This window comes from Bubalus kerabau, chromosome 2 (assembly GCF_029407905.1).
Source record: "Bubalus kerabau isolate K-KA32 ecotype Philippines breed swamp buffalo chromosome 2, PCC_UOA_SB_1v2, whole genome shotgun sequence".
NCBI classification, from domain to species: Eukaryota; Metazoa; Chordata; class Mammalia; order Artiodactyla; family Bovidae; genus Bubalus; species Bubalus kerabau.
Genome location: NC_073625.1, coordinates 126268935 through 126286217, shown reverse-complemented (window position 1 = coordinate 126286217; position 17283 = coordinate 126268935). Strand labels below are relative to the sequence as shown.

At 42.1% G+C, this 17283-nt stretch overlaps 1 long non-coding RNA gene and 1 other non-coding gene across 2 annotated transcripts; both read left to right on the top strand.

Moving 5' to 3' along the window:
- The first annotated feature begins 10662 nt into the window (after window positions 1–10662).
- Window positions 10663–16737, top strand: LOC129644891 (uncharacterized). Its single transcript, XR_008711037.1, has 4 exons — window positions 10663–10682; window positions 12114–12243; window positions 16227–16447; window positions 16530–16737. It is a non-coding gene; the product is annotated as an uncharacterized LOC129644891 (long non-coding RNA).
- Window positions 14131–14202, top strand: TRNAC-GCA (transfer RNA cysteine (anticodon GCA)). Its single transcript has one exon. It is a non-coding gene; the product is annotated as a tRNA-Cys (tRNA).
- Window positions 16738–17283: the final 546 nt, after the last annotated feature.

Below are 17283 nucleotides of genomic sequence, written 5' to 3'. Positions count from 1 at the left end.
GATTGGGGGCAGGAAGAGAAAGGGATGACAGAGGATGAGATGGCTGGATGGCATCACCGACTCAATGGACATGAGTTTGAGCAAACTCCGGGAGTTAGTGATGGACAGGGAGGCCTGGCATGCTGCGATTCATGAGGTCGCAAAGAGTTGGACATGACTGAGTGACTGAACTGAGCTGTACTGAATTATAGAAAATAACTGTTTTCTGATGTAGAACCAAAGGCAGTGCAGGACTGTGATCTCTGAGAGATAGGAAACGAACTAGATAATCTCAGATCCTGGAATGGCTTTTGTTTTAAGGCACTTTCCAGACTGTAGTACAGATAAGGGAAGGCAAAACAGAGCACAGCTGCTTAGCAGAGCTAAAATGATGGAGATTAGAATTTGGGGTTACTGAGGCAGGTAGAATTTCTGGGACAGGGTAAGAGGGAGAAGGAATCTATGTACAGAAGGAGCTCCAAAAGTGTGCTTAAGAATGCCCTTGAATTTTAGCTGAATATTAACCTGTGTATGTGCAGAGAAAAACTGCATAAAGCTAGAGTGAAAATATCTCTCAGAGGAAAAAAAACTGCTGTGAACTTGCGTTAAACAATATTAGGGCTTCCCTGTGGCTCTGATGGTAAAGAATCTGCCGGCCATGCAGGAGACCTAGGTTCGATCCCTGGGTTGGGAAGAACCCCTGGAGGAGGCCATAGCAATCCACTCTAGTATACTTGCCTGGAGAAACTCCATGGACAGAGGAACCGGGTGGGCTACAGTCTATGGGGTCGCAAAGAGTTGGACATGACTGAGTGACAAAGCACATACATATAGAGTTTTCATAAGGCTTAAAGGTGTTTGCATTCTCATAAGGCACAGAAGAAGAGACTTGGCTGAAAATCTCAGAAATTCAACAAAACCCATATAAAGGCAACACCTTAGGAATAGGAATAGGAATAGGAATAGAACTAGCCCACCATAGAGTAATAGTCTCTCTAGACCAACGCTTTAGAAGTTTCTAAAGAAATCTTGAAAGGACTATGTTGGTCCATGAGCAAATTTAATGCCTGCTGTAAAAAAGCACTAAACTCTATTATGAATAAAGACAAATTCCTTCAAAAATATAGTATCTATAATGTCAGCCATAGAATAGTTTTCAGTTCAGTTCAGTGGCTCAGACGTGTCCAACTCTTTGTGACCCCATGAATCGCAGCACTCCAGGCCTCCCTGTCCATCACCAACTCCCAGAGCCTACCCAAACTCATGTCCATCGAGTCAGTGATGCCATCGAGCCATCTCATCCTCTGTTGTCCCCTTCTCCTCCTGCCCCCAATCCCTCCCAGCATCAGAGTCTTTTCCAATGAGTCAACTCTTCCATTGAGATGGCCAAAGTACTGGAGTTTCAGCTTTAGCATCATTCCTTCCAAAGAAATCCCAGGGCTGATCTCCTTCAGAATGGACTGGTTGGATCTCCTTGCAGTCCAAGGGACTCGAGAGAGACTTCTCCAACACCATAGTTCAAAAGCATCAATTCTTCGGCGCTCAGCCTTCTTCACAGTCCAACTCTCACATCCATACATGACCACTGGAAAAACCATAGCCTTGACTAGATGAACCTTTGTTGGCAAAGTAACGTCTCTGCTTTTGAATATGCTATCTAGGTTGGTCATAACTTTCCTTCCAAGGAGTAAGCGTCTTTTAATTTCACGACTGTAATCACCATCTGCAGTGATTTTGGAGTCCGAAAAAATAAAGTCTGACACTGTTTCCACTGTTTCCCCATCTATTTCCCATGAAGTGATGGGACCAGATACCATGATGTTCGTTTTCTGAATGTTGAGCTTTAAGCCAACTTTTTCACTCGCCTCTTTCACTTTCATCAAGAGGCTTTTTAGTTCCTCTTCACTTTCTGCCATAAGGGTGGTGTCATCTGCATATCTGAGGTTATTGATATTTCTCCCGGCAATCTTGATTCCAGCTTGTGCTTCTTCCAGTCCAGCATTTCTCATGATGTACTCTGCATATAAGTTGAATAAACAGGGTGACAATATACAGCCTTGATGTACTCCTTTTCCTATTTGGAACCAGTCTGTTGTTTCATGTCCAGTTCTAACTGTTGCTTCCTGACCTGCATACAAATTTCTCAAGAGGCTTTGACATAGTCAATAAAGCAGAAATAGATGTTTTTCTGGAACTCTCTTGCTTTTTCCATGATCCAGAGGATGTTGGCAATTTGATCTCTGGTTCCTCTGCCTTTTCTAAAACCAGCTTGAACATCTGGAAGTTCATGGTTCACATATTGCTAAAGCCTGGCTTAGAGAATTTTGAGCATTACTTTACTAGCGTGTGAGATGAGTGCAATTGTGCGGTAGTTTGAGCATTCTTTGGCATTGCCTTTCTTTGGGATTGGAATGAAAACGGACCTTTTCCAGTCTTCTGGCCACTGCTGAGTTTTCCAAATTTCCTGGCATATTGAGTGCAGAACTTTCACAGCATCATCTTTCAGGATTTGAGATAGCTCAACTGGAATTCCATCACTCCACTAGCTTTCATAGTGAATCTTTCTAAGGCCCACTTGACTTCACATTCCAGGATGTCTGGCTCTAGGTGAGTGATCATATCATCGTGATTATCTGGGTCTTGAAGATCTTTTTTGTACAGTTCTTCTGTGTATTCTTGCCATCTCTTCTTAATATCTTCTGCTTCTGTTAGGTCCATACCATTTCTGTCCTTTATCAAGCCCATCTTTGCATAAAGTGTTCCCTTGTTATCTCTAATTTTCTTGAAGAGATCTCTAGTCTTTCCCATTCTGTTGTTTTCCTCTATTTCTTTGCATTGATCGCTGAAGAAGGCTTTCTTATCTCTTCTTGCTATTCTTTGGAACTCTGCATTCAGATGCTTATATCTTTCCTTTTCTCCTTTGCTTTTCACTTCTCTTCTTTTCACAGCTATTTGTAAGGCCTCCCCAGACAGCCATTTTGCTTTTTTGCATTTCTTTTCCAGGGGGATGGTCTTGATCCCTGTCTCCTGTACAATGTCACGAACCTCTGTCCATAGTTCATCAGGCACTCTATCAGATCTAGGCCCTTAAATCTATTTCTCACTTCCACTGTATAATCATAATGGATTTGATTTAGGTCATACCTGAATGGTCTAGTGGTTTTCCCTACTTTCTTCAATTTAAGTCTGAATTTGGCAATAAGGAGTTCATGGTCTGAGCCACAGTCAGCTCCCAGTCTTGTTTTTGCTGACTGTATAGAGCTTCTCCATCTTTGGCTGCAAAGAATATAATCAATCTGATTTCAGTGTTGACCATCTGGTGATATCCATATGTAGAGTCTTCTCTTGTGTTGTTGGAAGAGGGTATTTGTTATGACCAGTGCATTTTCTTGGCAAAACTCTATTAGCCTTTGCCCTGCTTCATTCCGTATTCCAAGGCCAAATTTGCCTGTTACTCCAGGTATTTCTTGACTTCCTACTTTTGCATTCCAGTCCCCTATAATGAAAAGGACGGCTTTTTTGGGTGTTAGTTCTAAAAGGTCTCATAGGTCTTCATAGAACCATACAACTTCAGCTTCTTCAGCATTACTGGTTGGGGCATAGACTTGGATTACTGTGGTATTGAATGGTTTGCCTTGGAAACGAACAGAGATCATTCTGTCGTTTTTGAGATTGCATCCAAGTACTGCATTTCAGACTCTTTTGTTGACCATGATGGCCACTCCATTTCTTCTGAGGGATTCCTGCCCACAGTAGTAGATATAATGGTCAGCTGAGTTAAATTCACCCATTCCAGTCCATTTCAGTTCGCTGATTCCTAGAATGTCGACATTCACTCTTGCCATCTCTTGTTTGACCACTTCCAATTTGCCTTGATTCATGGACCTGACATTCCAGGTTCCTATGCAATATTGCTCTTTACAGCATCGGACCTTGCTTCTATCACCAGTCACATCCACAGCTGGGTATTCTTTTTGCTTTGGCTCCACCCCTTCATTCTTTCTGGAGTTATTTCTCCACTGATCTCCAGTGTAAATGAGCATAAATACCTGATATGCAATCAAAATAAAAATCAGAAAAATAGAAGACAACCAAGAAATGAGAAAGATGATGAAATTTGCAAACAAGAACTTTAAAACAGCTATTATAATTATATTCAAGTATGTAAAGGAAAATATATTAACATAATAAGCAAAAAATAGGAAATCTTAAGAAATAGATGCTTGAGACAAGTCTATGCCCCAACCAGTAATGCTGAAGAAGCTGAAGTTGAACGGTTCTATGAAGACCTACAAGACCTTTTAGAACTAACACCCCCAAAAGATGTCCTTTTCATTATAGGGGACTGGAATACAAAAGTTCTAGAATTAAAAGTTACATAATCTGAAATTTAAAAATTATAAGGTTAACATCAATTAGTGCATAAGAATGGCTAATAGGAAATTCCCTGGTTGTCCAGTGGTTAGGACTCTGCTTTCATTGCCAAGGTATGGGTTCAATCTCCATTTGGGGAGCAACTGTGTGATGCAGCAAAAAAAAAAAGAAAAAAGTCCAGTAAACTTGAAGACAGAACAACAGAGATTATATAAATGGAAGCACATAGAGATAAAATGCTTAGAAAAAAAAACAATCTCAGGGACAACTGTCTTATGATCTAATATCAAGGGATCTACTTTTAATTTAAGTAACATAAAAAATATAAACCCAGAGACATAAAAAGCTCAGGGTACTTCAAGCAGGATAAACACACACCCCACACCACAGTCAGAGTGTACTGTAATCAAATCATTATAAACTAATGTTGTGTTAAGCAAGCAATAAAGAAAAAATCTTAAAAGGAGCTGGTTGGAGTTGAGGTGGGGATGTTACAAACAAACAAAGGAACAATTGTAAGAATTACCACTGGTTTCTCAGCAGAAATACTTCAAATCAGAGAAAATTGGAGCAACAGTTATGTCTTATAATTATCTCATAACATTTTTTAGTTGACAAAGTACTTTGCCACTCATGTCTCCATGTAAACTTTACAACATGATCCCAAGACAGAAACAGGATTAGGATTATTGTTCTAAATTTATAAATGTAGAAAGTAAGCTGAGAGATGTGGATTTGCGCAACAGAACCAGAACTAAGTCCTGATCTTCAGGGTACCCAGATCACCAGCATTGCCATCACACTGACTGGTACACCTCCCTCGGGTTGATCTCTGATATGCCTCTCCTCCCGGGCTGACTTTCGGGGTCTGTTTTCTAACTAAAATAGCCACAACACAACAATAATCCCCATTTCTTGCCAAATTCCAACTCCCAGTTTCCTGCCTTCCCAATTCTGTGTTACAATTCAGGACTCTGGGGAGCCTGAATGATCCCTTTAGCCCTTCCCAGATAAGAAACACAAATATGAAACCATGCTTTCTTAATCATAGCTCAGCTGCCCGGCTTGAGTGGTTCATATGATCCTGACATACCTCAAATTATACGTCATATCCCAAGCTTGGACCATGGTAACCCAACAGTTCTCCCTGTTAAAGCTTGGCCATCCTCTCATTGGCTCCTCCAAGTCCCAGCTTCCAGCGCGAAATAGAAAAATCCCTTTCAGAGTGACAGTAAAGGTAGTAGCAGCAGATAACAGTTAGCCCCTCACATGTTTTCTGTGGGGAGGGGGCAGCAAGCATTGTCTAGTCTCATCCTCTAAATGGCCCATCACCAAACACGGAATTGGATTCACTCAGCATGCGTCTCCCAGAATGCTCTGTAAGACAGAATGAAGTTGAGAGGATGTGATGCACAGATTTCACCAATTCATAAATCTGGGAGGAAACATTTCACTTTAGACACACAGTCCAAGATTCTGAAAGAGAAGTGGTTTGCAGATGGTCACCCAGAGACCTGGCAGCTGGACTAAGACAATGACTTTCCATCGCTCCTGGAGTGTCTCTCCTTTCTCATGTCAATTCCAAGGTAAGCATGTGATGATTCTGGTTGAGAGATTTTCTCTTAGATGAGGTTCAGATTGAAAGAGGAGACAGCTAACTGCCCTCTGGGTGAACAGGCTCTATTTCTCAAGGAAAGGCCTTGCATTTATGTTCTGAGGTTTCTCCTTTGAAGAGGTCTCATTGCATGCTTCTGGCGTTTGTGCGTTTGTCACTCAGTCGTATCTCTTTGCCACCCCATGGACTGCAGCCATTCAGGCTTCTCTGTCCATGGGATTTTCCAGGCAAGAATACTGGAGTGGGTTGCTATTTCCTTCTCCGGGGCATCTTCCTGACCCAGGGATCAAACCCAGGTCTCCTGCATTGCAGGCAGATTCTTTACTATCTAAGCCACCAGGCATGCTTCTTACCAGCCACTTATTGTTTTCCCTTGGCAATATGTTCACTGCATTCCTTTATATTTGCTTGAAATGTGGTTCTCACATATGCAGTTAAAACCTCAAGAATTTGCTGATTCAATTTTTGATTGTTCTTTTCCAAGTGTTTGCTACTTCAAAGCCCTCTTCACCCCAGTGGGGGTGGTGATAGGAAATTCAGGAGTAAACTTAGTCTGAGTTGTCCCACTATATTTCTTTAAAAAGGAAACTCAGCACAGCCTTTGATAAGCATGTCCCAAGGTTTAATTTCCCCTCAGAATGTCAGAGAAAGTCGGTGTAATGAGCATACATCAAGCCTGCAACCTTTCTTACAAGGAAATTTCAAGAGGGTCTACTGCCCCTGAAAGCAAGCAACTCTTTGCTCTGTAGCCAAACATATCCCTAGGCATTTCAAGAACCCTTTCTGAAGGGAGAGGAGACAGCTCATTTCAGCAACAGATTTGTTGCAAGCAGTTAAGAGGCCAGCAGAGAGTTGGAGTGGTGCTTATCTCCATTATTAGTATTGGCTGTTGCCATTGTTATGATCATGTTGCAAATTCACTTAATGGTAACAACAGGGGCTGGCCCCAAAAAGAGATTCAAAAAAGATGCAATCTCTGCCCAGCGGCCTCATTTCTGAGCTGAATGTTTTTCCAGTAATCCATTCTCACAGTCCTCTGGTGCCTGTTGTGGATATGTCTGGGTACTTTTACCAACGTGGTTAGATTCATGTCAATAAACTCTGCACACAGAAAAACTGTCTAGCTCATATACATTTTACTGCTGCTTTTGATAAACCAGAGCCTCTTTAAAATTATGAGATGTATTGACATAATTATGCACATACTGTGTCTTCTCAAATAGGATTTAAAGAAACTAATAAGATGCTTGGTGGTGTAAGTGACCTCAGAGAGCCAACTACATAGTGCTAAAGTTCTGCCTTTCGATCTCTTGCCCATTCTTGAATACTCTTAATGTTGTAGAACTCAGCACCTCTTAAAGTAGTCCATTCCATTCTTAGACAGCTTTGATAGAAGGTTGCTTCTTATATCAGGCATCTGTTGAGTCACTGTCCTCTCCTTTCAGAGAGCAGCATTCTCTGTATGGGAAAGCAAAGGTCTCTCTCTCTCTTTGTTCATGGCTCTGCCCTCTCTAGAGGGCTCCCTGGAACTGGGGAGCTCTCTGGTTTCTTCTGGCTTCTCTATGGTTGCCCTAAGCCCCCCTGGACATCACCTGGAGTTCATGCTCCAGTAAATGGGCTGATGTTTAATAAGTATCCCCAAAGCTTAGTGGCTTGAAACAAGATAGAATCATTGCTTGTTATGATTCTGAGTATTGGTTGGGGAGTTGCTCTGCTGATCCCTCCTGGGGTCCCTTGACTGGGCTGGAAGAGGCATACTGGCATCGCTCTTGTGTCTGGCAGTCAGTGCTGTCAGTGGCCTGGGGCTCCTCAGTTCTCTTCCATGTGGCCACTCTTTCTTCACTAGGATAAGCTGGGGTTCTTAAGTGGTGGTCTCCCGACAGTCTTCCAAGAGGGTGAAAGGCCTAATCTTGAAAACAGCACATCATTTCTACCACATTGTTATCGGTCAAAGCAAATCACAAAGGTATCCCAGATTCAAGGTCGCCAAGCAGACTCCATCTCTCTGTAGGCTGTGGCATGTTCTTCAATCTATCAGCCTACTTTCTGCTGGAATACACAGGAGGCACATGTACAGAAGGGAGAAAGGAGACGTGGAGCACAATGGCTTTCCTTGTCTCTCTTGCCGCCTTGTTCCTTCATCTTTTCAAGACCAGTATCTCTGGGTCTATGATTATACACAATTTTTTAAATAAAATGTTTCAATGATTTGGGAAGATAATTATTATATAGAAGGAAGAAAGTATAATTGCAGCAAACGAATATTGCCTTAAATCTCAAAAACAAAGGATTCTAAAAACTCGTGAAGAGATCCTCTGAGGCCACTTTTTCAGACTTTCATTCTGGATCCTTTATCTTCAGGTTCAAGAGTTTCCTCTTCCCTCGTGTCAAATGCCTCATGGTTCAAGGGTCAATATCCAAAAATTTCCACTTTCACTCCACTTCCTTTTAGGAAATCTTATCTCTTATTGAAGGAAGGGAGTCCCCAACCCCAGATTCTTTGCCCTTTCTTGATATAAAATGACTAAAGTTTTAAGCCTGTGGTCATAGCACCTCAAACCCTTGCTAATATTGGTCATCAGCCAAATTTCATAGACAGCCAGGCACATGATAGGTGTTGGATCCCTGGGGGGAGTTAGGTGTGTTAGCCTTTTGGAGTTTCTCTTTTTACATCCCCTTGTGAAGGCTGAGGCTGGCAGTTCCTCTTACAAGTGATCTATTAAAACAAGATCTGATCCCAAGAATAAATATCAGTTGTGTGGTGTGTGTATGTGTGTGCAAGCACGTGTGAATATGTTTGTGGGAAGACTGGAGATGGTTCAAGGAGAGTAGGTTTTTCTCAATTAAAAATGGAGTCATATATAGCACAGGGAACTATACTCAATATTCTGTAATAAAACATAATGGAAAAGAATATATGTATATATTCAGTTTTATATATATTTAGTTATATATATATATATCTGTATATGTATACTTTATATATATTGTTCTTTAGTTGCTCAGTTGTGTCTCTTTTGAAACCCCATGGACTGTGGCTCACCAGGTTCCTCTGTACATGGAATTTCCCTGCTGGTGTTAGTAGTAAAGAATCCACTTGCCAACACAAGATATGTGAGTTCAATCCCTAGATTGGGAAGATCCCCTGGAGTAGGATATATGTGTGTGTATATTTATACACACACACACACACACACATACACACATATATATGTTGTTGATTAGTTGCTCAGTCATGTCTAACTCTTTTGCAACCCCACGGACTGTAGCCTGCCAGGCTCCTTTGTCCATGGGATTTCCTAGGCAAGAATAGTGGAGTGGGTTGCCATTTCCTTCTTCAGGGGATCTTCCTGACCCAGGGATCAAACCCATGTCTCCTGTACTGCAGGCAGACTCTTTATCATTGAGCCACCTAGGAAGCCCATATGTATATAATGTATGTATAACTGTATGTATGTATATGTATGTATAATCACTGCTATACACCAGAAACTAGCACAACACTATAAATCAGCTTTATTGCAATTTAAGTATATATATATATATATATATATATATATATATATGGAGAAGGCAATGGCACCCCACTCCAGTACTCTTGCCTGGAAAATCCCATGGACAGAGGAGCCTGGTGGGCTGCAGTCCATGGGGTCGCTAAGAGTCGGACACAACTGAGCGACTTCACTTTCACTTTTCACTTTCATGCACTGGAGAAAGATATTGGCAACCCACTCCAGTGTTCTTGCCTGGAGAATCCCAGGGACGGGGGAGGCTGGTGGGCTGCCGTCTATGTGGTCACACAGAGTCGGACACGACTGAAGCGACTTAGCAGCAGCATATATATATATATATATATATATATATATATATATATAAAACACCATTAAACATACTGAAAAAAAATTCTACCACATTGGTAAACCAAAAACATCAACAACAACAACAAAAAAACCAAAACAATAACAGCAAAAATGCAGCCAACGAAACCTCATTACTGAATGAGAAGTGTATGAGTTTTCTGCTACTCAGTCTTGGTTTCTGCCAGAATCACAATAGTTTGTGCCCCAGACTTTTACTTCAGTGGTCCCTACCAGCAACCACATGTGCACACACAAACATACTTCTGAAGGAATGTGCTGACTCCTCTTACTCTATCCTGGAAGAAATCCATCTCCTATCCCCCTGAGGACACACAGACATTAATTTTTTATGAGAGACTTTTGCATATTTCAAGATTACCATGTCCTTCACAAGTCTCATCTTAAATATTGCTGCTGCTGCTAAGTCACTTCAGTCTTGTCCAACTCTATGCAACCCCATAGACGGCAGCCCACCAGGCTCCTCTGTCCCTGGGATTCTCCAGGCAAGAATATTGGAGTGGGTTGCCATTTCCTTCTCCAATGCATGCGTGCATGCTAAGTCACTTTGGTCGTGTCCGACTCTGTGAAACCCTATGGACAGCAGCCTACCAGGCTCCTCTGTCCACAGGATTCTCCAGGCAAGAATACTGGAGTGGGTTGCCATTTCCATCTCCACTTAAATATTGAGACTGGCTTAATAAAATTTTATCTGGCAAATGTCACGTTAGTGATGCAAAAGCTATAAGAAAATGTATTTATTTGAAAAACTCATGCCTTTTGTTTTTATTCTAGATATTTGTTGTGCACTGAGCAGAAATCCTAAAGGTTAGACATGGATATGGATAGTAGATGAGGTATTGAACATAAAATGTCAAATCAAATTCTGTTTATATTTCTCTTTTTTTGTGTCCAGCACCTACTCAAAAAAAGATAAGAAGGAAAGAAGACCGTAGAAAAGATTCTATATTTAATCTGATAATTCTTTTCTCTAACTAGAAAAGTCCTACAAATTCATTTGATAAGTATTTAAAAATATTTAGTAATATCTATTAATCACCTGGAGAAGGCAATGGCACCCCACTCCAGTACTCTTGCCTGGAAAATCCCAAGGATGGAGGAGCCTGGTAGGCTGCAGTCCATGGGGTCGCTAAGAGTCAGACATGACTGAGCGACTTCACTTTCATTTTTCACTTTCATGCATTGGAGAATGAAATGGCAACTCACTCCAGTGTTCTTGCCTGGAGAATCCCAGGGATGGCGGAGCCTGGTGGGCTGCCGTCTATGGGGTTGCACAGAGTCGGACACGACTGAAGCGACTTAGCAGCAGCATTAATCACCTACTATATATCAGTCACTGTGCATCTGGAACCCAGAAAACCTTTGGTAAATGCCTGTCAGGTAAAGTAAGGGAATCACTTAACTGATTAAACTCTGCAAAGTAAAAATTACTCCCATTTTCTAGAGGAAGAAATTGGAATTTGGGGAGGTAAGTAAGTGTGCCAAATTGTTACAAGAAAGAAGGGTAGACCCCAGGTCCTTCTCACTGGACTCAGTGTATACCTCTCCTGGGCACTGGGGGATATGGAGTAGAAACAGTGCAAGGGACTCCCACTGTTCCTCACTGTCTACATGTGGGGAGGAGAAGCTGGAGCTTGAGAAGAAGCCTCCCCTCAAGGAGGAGGGATGCACTGAGCTAGTCATGGAAAAACAGCGGCAAAGGGGCCACTGCAAAGGAAGGGACACTGACAGGGAGGGACTCATGAACTAAGAAGCAGAAACAAGAATGTGCTGGTGCTCAGAAAGGTACTGAGAGGACCATTCTGGCCAGATGTGGGAGCACTCATTTTAGGGATGTGTGGAGGGAGACTTGGAATTCTGCGTTTGTTTGACTCCAGTCTTTGATATAGTTGGACCATGGAAAGGCTGGAATGACAAATTATGGAAGCTTATTACCATGTATAGGTCAAGGTCAAAACATGGGCCATATTTCCAGAGATGTAGATAGGCCTGTTTGGGGAAAATTCTTTCTTGATGTTAGGCAAGTTCTGGCTGGCCTTTCCTCACCATTGTGGTGGTTAACTGGAGATTTAGATTTGGGGCTGGGGAGATAAAGGAGACTAGCTCTTTTGATATGCTTACCTACCACCAGAACTGGGGAAAATGTCTCCACACAGTACCTGGCATATACTTTCCTTACAAGTCCCTAGAATGTTTTGCAACAGAATTCAAAGATGCAAGATCCTATAGCCATGACAGTTAATTTTTAACCTTTCTTTCATCCAAAGTCCAACAAGAAGGAGCCAGTGAATATTTTAGCAGAATTGTCACTTGAAGAAAAGTGTTGTGCGGAAACATTGACCTTGACCTCATGGCTCAGCATGGCTCAGAGAAGAGGCCCAGAGGCAGACAGACCAGGTGGGAGACACGGCATTAATTCTTACAGGTGGTGGGCAGGTTGTCCAGGAAATGTGAAGAATCCATTCACCCATTTACTCATTCAGTTACTTGTTTATTTATTCACTCAGTATGTAGAGAAAACCCACCCATATGCTAGGTGGTGGGTGGGTTATAAAGCTCTGAAAACTAGGGTGAACAAAACAGATATAATTCCTGTCCTCAAATAATTTACAGTGACTTTTCTAAACTAATCATCCAGTGTTACAGTGTTTTAGGGTGATGGGATACCACAGAATTAAAAAATCCAGCAAAGGGAGAGGATGCTTGATTACACGGTGACCTGCCTGAACCTAGAGGCAATTTTTGTACCTAGTAGGAATCTGACATAAAACTCTACCAAAACAGAAGAATCTAAAATTCATGTTTATAGGTATGTGCATCTGACCTGAGACTTTTACTGGGATTGATCTTGAAAGGAATTATAAAGGGAAGTAGGAAGATATTTTTCTTCCTTCTTCTGGAGCTAAAACAGTGGGGGATACAGAAACCACAAGTCAAGTCTTCTAGGGAATGCTGAGGAAATCAAAGCTCTGTGATAGCCAAAATAAACAAAGAAAAAGTCACCCTTTAGGTTTAAAATGATTGCAAAGAAAAGTATGCATGAGTCTTTTCTTTTTGCTCTATGCATGGTGATATAACTGACTCAAAGAGAAATGATCTTAAGAAATTCACCACCAGGAGGATGGCAGAAGGTGTACTTGCAGTAATCAGCTTATTTCTTTAGTTTATGCCTCCATCCTCATCATGTAATTGTACCAGTCCCTTCCCCAAGTCTCATGACATTCTTTGTGAGATAATTTAACATTCTGCTGTGTAACCTTTCTCAGTGTCAGTCTTCCCTTTTGTAAGATGGTGATACTTTCGAGAGGGCACTGTAAGACTGCGACGATACCACATAAACAACTTGCCAAACACAGCACCTGGAACTTAACAATTGCCTCATACCATCAACATCTAGGAAAAGTAAAGTACTTTTTAAAAAAGATCAATTTTTTCTCATATCTTGTGAGAGAAGTTTGGCAAAAAAATAAAGGAAATTATTATTACTGGTTTCCTCAGTCAGGTTTGAAGTTCCCTTAAATTATTCATCCCAGTATTGGTGGGAAGCTCAGATGAGGTAGTGTATAGACAAGCCCCTTGCCCTCCACACCTGCGGGGCCAGATTAGGCCGAGGGGCCTGGTCCCTGCTTTAGCACAGGAATGTGCTTGTCCCCAGGCATCACTGCATGGAGGAGGTCCTTGTTATCAGACCTGCCTGCCTGCTAATGAGCAGCTGTGAAGAGGTTTTCCACCATCCAGCCCTCTTCTGACTCCAATTTGTACAGCCTATAGCTTCTCTGCTTCCCGGAGCCCAGGCTCCAGAAGCCGTTCATAGTCATGGACACCAGAGTGAACCTCCACCCACGATTTCCTAACAGAAGATAAATGCTGATAATCCCCTTACCAGGGGGGAGAGACTTCTGATTAACAACTTGGGGTGGGTGACCCTGGGCTGAGCAGCAAAACAGGATGCAGATGGCACTTGGCGCTGCTGACCCTGTGGCCACTGCTGCTCTCACCGCTTCCTGGCCCCATCGCCAGCAGCTAATGACCTTCTATTTCATGGAAGGCCTCTCCGAAGCTGTTTCCAGGGGTGCTTCTGGAAGGAACAGAGATGATCCTTCCAGAACTTTCTGATAGCAAACTCCATCACATGAGTTTCTTGACTATAGATAGACCTGAGGCTACAGGACAGCCTCCACTTAAATGTAGACCTGGAGGTGAAGCTACTTTGAATGGATTCATTTCCACTTTTCCTTTCTCAAAAGACTCCAAAACCAAAGCCCCATATATATTCATTGGGTTTCCCTTGTGGCTTAGCTGGTAAAGCAACTGCCTGCAATGCAGTAGGCCTGGGTTCAATCCCCGGGTTGGGAAGATCCCCTGGAGAAGGGAAAGGCTAGCCACTCCAGTATTCTGGCCTGGAGAATTCAGGCCATGGGTTCGTGAAGAGTTGGACACGACTGAGTGACTTTCACTTTCACTTTCATATATATTCATTATTCCAACTGTTATTAATCTTCTAGGGGGGTGATTCATTCTCAAGCCTTGGTGTATGTCAAAATCACCTGAAAACACTAAGTAACAAGATCCTTTCCTCTACTGTAACTGTACAAACCTATGAACATCAGAGGATCTGTGTTTTATCCAGTTTCCCAGGTAATTCCTATGTAGCTGATTCTTAGACTGCACTTAAAAATGCATTATCCTGAATACAGAACCTGTGTCACAGAGTGTTAAAACTGGAAGTGACTTCAAAGATATCTAAACAACCTCATACTCTACAAACGAGGCAGCATCATATCATGTACCGACCCTACAGCCAGGTTAAATTCCTGGCTTGCTCTCTTACAGGCAGTATGATTTGGAGCAAGTTACTTTAATTCTCTGTGCAATTTTCTCATCTATACTATGAAAAGGGAAAGTGAAAGTGAAGTTGCTCAGTCGTGTCCGACTCTTTGCGACCCCCATGGACTGTAGCCTACCAGGATCCTCAGTCCATGGAATTTTCCAGGCAAGAGTACTGGAGTGGGTTGCCATTTCCTCCTCTAGGGGATCTTCCCAACCCAGGGATCAAACCCAGGTCTCCCGCATTGTAGGCAGACACCTTACCGTCTGAACCACCAGGGAAAATGGAGATTTATATCACAAGAGATTGTGAGACACATCTTCTCCAAAGAGATTGTGGATGTTTAAATAAATTCATATTGGCAAAATATTGAGAAAGTGCCCTGTGTCTAGTAAGCATTTGTTAGATATTATTTTTATCATTCACTATTCAGAGAAACAGAACCACTTCACATGGTATAGATTCAGAAATATATTACAAGGATTAGAAAGAAGGAAAGAAAGTTTAGTCACTCAGTTGTGTCTAACTCTTTGTGACCCCATGGACTGTAGTCTACCAGGCCCCTCCGTCCATGGGATTTTCCAGGCAAGAGTACTGGAGTGGGGTGCCATTTCCTTCTCCAGAGGATCTTCCCAACCCAGGGACTGAACCCGGGTCTCCCACATTGTAGGCAGATGCTTTACCGTCTGAGCCACCAGGGAAGTCATTACAAGGATTAGGCATACACAGTTGTGGGAGCTGATTATGTTGGCTATTTAAGGCTGTAGTTTTTGCATTTGGTGCTGGGCCTGAAGTCAGCAGGGCTAGAAATGTAGAAGGAAGGTAGACCTAAAGTTGAGATGCCAAGAACAGATTAGAACTCGTAAGAATTAGCTGGAACACTACAGTAAGTCCCCCACATATGAATGGGTTCAAAGAGCACATTTGTAAGTCCAACAATGTTAGCCTGGGTACTCAACTAACACAACTGGTTATATAGTACTGTACTGTAATAGGTTTATAATACTTTTGTCACAAATAATATATTAAAAACAAACACAAAAAATAAAGAAAACATTTTTAATCTTACAGTACAGTACCTTGAAAAGTAATAATATAGTACAACAACTGGCATACAGGGGCTGGCATCCAGTGAACAGGCAAGAAGAGCTACTGACTGGAGGAAGCAGAGGAGGTGAGAGATGGTAGAGCTGAAGGATTGTCAGCAATAGGAGATGGAGACAAACCACAATTTCACTCATGCCTGATGTTGATGACACTGGTTCTGGTTCTTTGTTGGATTCAATTCTATCCACCCTCTTGAAAAAATGATCCAGTGATGTCTGGGTAGTAGTGCTTTTTTTCTCATCATGGTTGACGTGATAGCACTGGATTGCATTCTGAATGGCTGCTGCAACCTTTGTGCACCATTCTACATTCAGGTCCTTTGCCTTAAAAACTAACAGTCTCCTCAAATAAAGAAAACCCCCTTGTCATTTCCTGCATCCTGAATCTCTTCAGTTATTCAGTTACTGCTTCTCTCTCTTGTCTCCTCTCTTCATCCTTTCTCTAGGTCTCCAGCTCCTGGCACTTCTTACCAGTATCAGCTGCATCACTGCTGCTTTTACGCTTGTGTCTGGACATCCTGGGCTTGAAATAAAGATGCTGCACTACTGTACTCTACACAGGACTGAATAATAAAGTACAGAAGAGAACAACCACTTGTAGCGGATGCAAGCATGTGACGATGTACGCCAGACATGGAAACTAACTTACGTGGTTAGATATGCCAATGTATGTTTGCATCTTTGAAAGTCCACAACTTAAAATTTCACATGTAGGGGCCTTAGTGTAATCTATCTCTCATCTCTTTCAGCCTCCTTGATGCTCTTGATCTACATGATGAACTAGCACCCTGCACCACAGAGTAGAACCCCTGTTTGGCCCAGGACTCAGGAAGTTGAAGTCAGGGACATGGGAGAAGCTGGAGGGGATGGAAGACCTGACTATATCCCATATCAATGAAGTAACTGAGCAGAGCAGCAACAATGTGCATGAGCTACAACAGTGCCTGCCTTATTGACCTTTAGAATGCAAAAAAAAAAAAAAGAAAAAAATGCTCTCCTTTATGTCCCCCTTCCCAAACTCACATGACCCTAACTTTTGGTCAATTCCAACTTGGAATCACATACAGAAGGGAATTACAACTGTAACTTTGCATTTTAACCCTAATTTGGAACCATATAGAGAAGGGAATTCTGGAATTTGTAGTTCCATCTTAGCTAAACTGATACAATGCAAATCACATTATCAATTTCTCTTATCACTCATCAGAAAACTGAAGACAGAGAAGGAATATAACTTAATCAAAGTCACACAGCAAATCTGCAGAAGACTGACAAGGGCCTGGACCTATTCTTTCCTACATCTATCCTTCAAGCCTCTGGTTACTGCAAATATCTTAAGAATGTGTCCATCTGAATATTCTTTGGACCTATAGACAGAAGGTTCAAGGGGGCAATTACTGAAGTCCTGCTAGCTCCCTGCTACTCTGTTCCTAGGCAGGGAGGAGTCCCTATTCTTACACTGCTCACTGAGAAGACAACTGCATCAGTAAGGACAATAGAAGG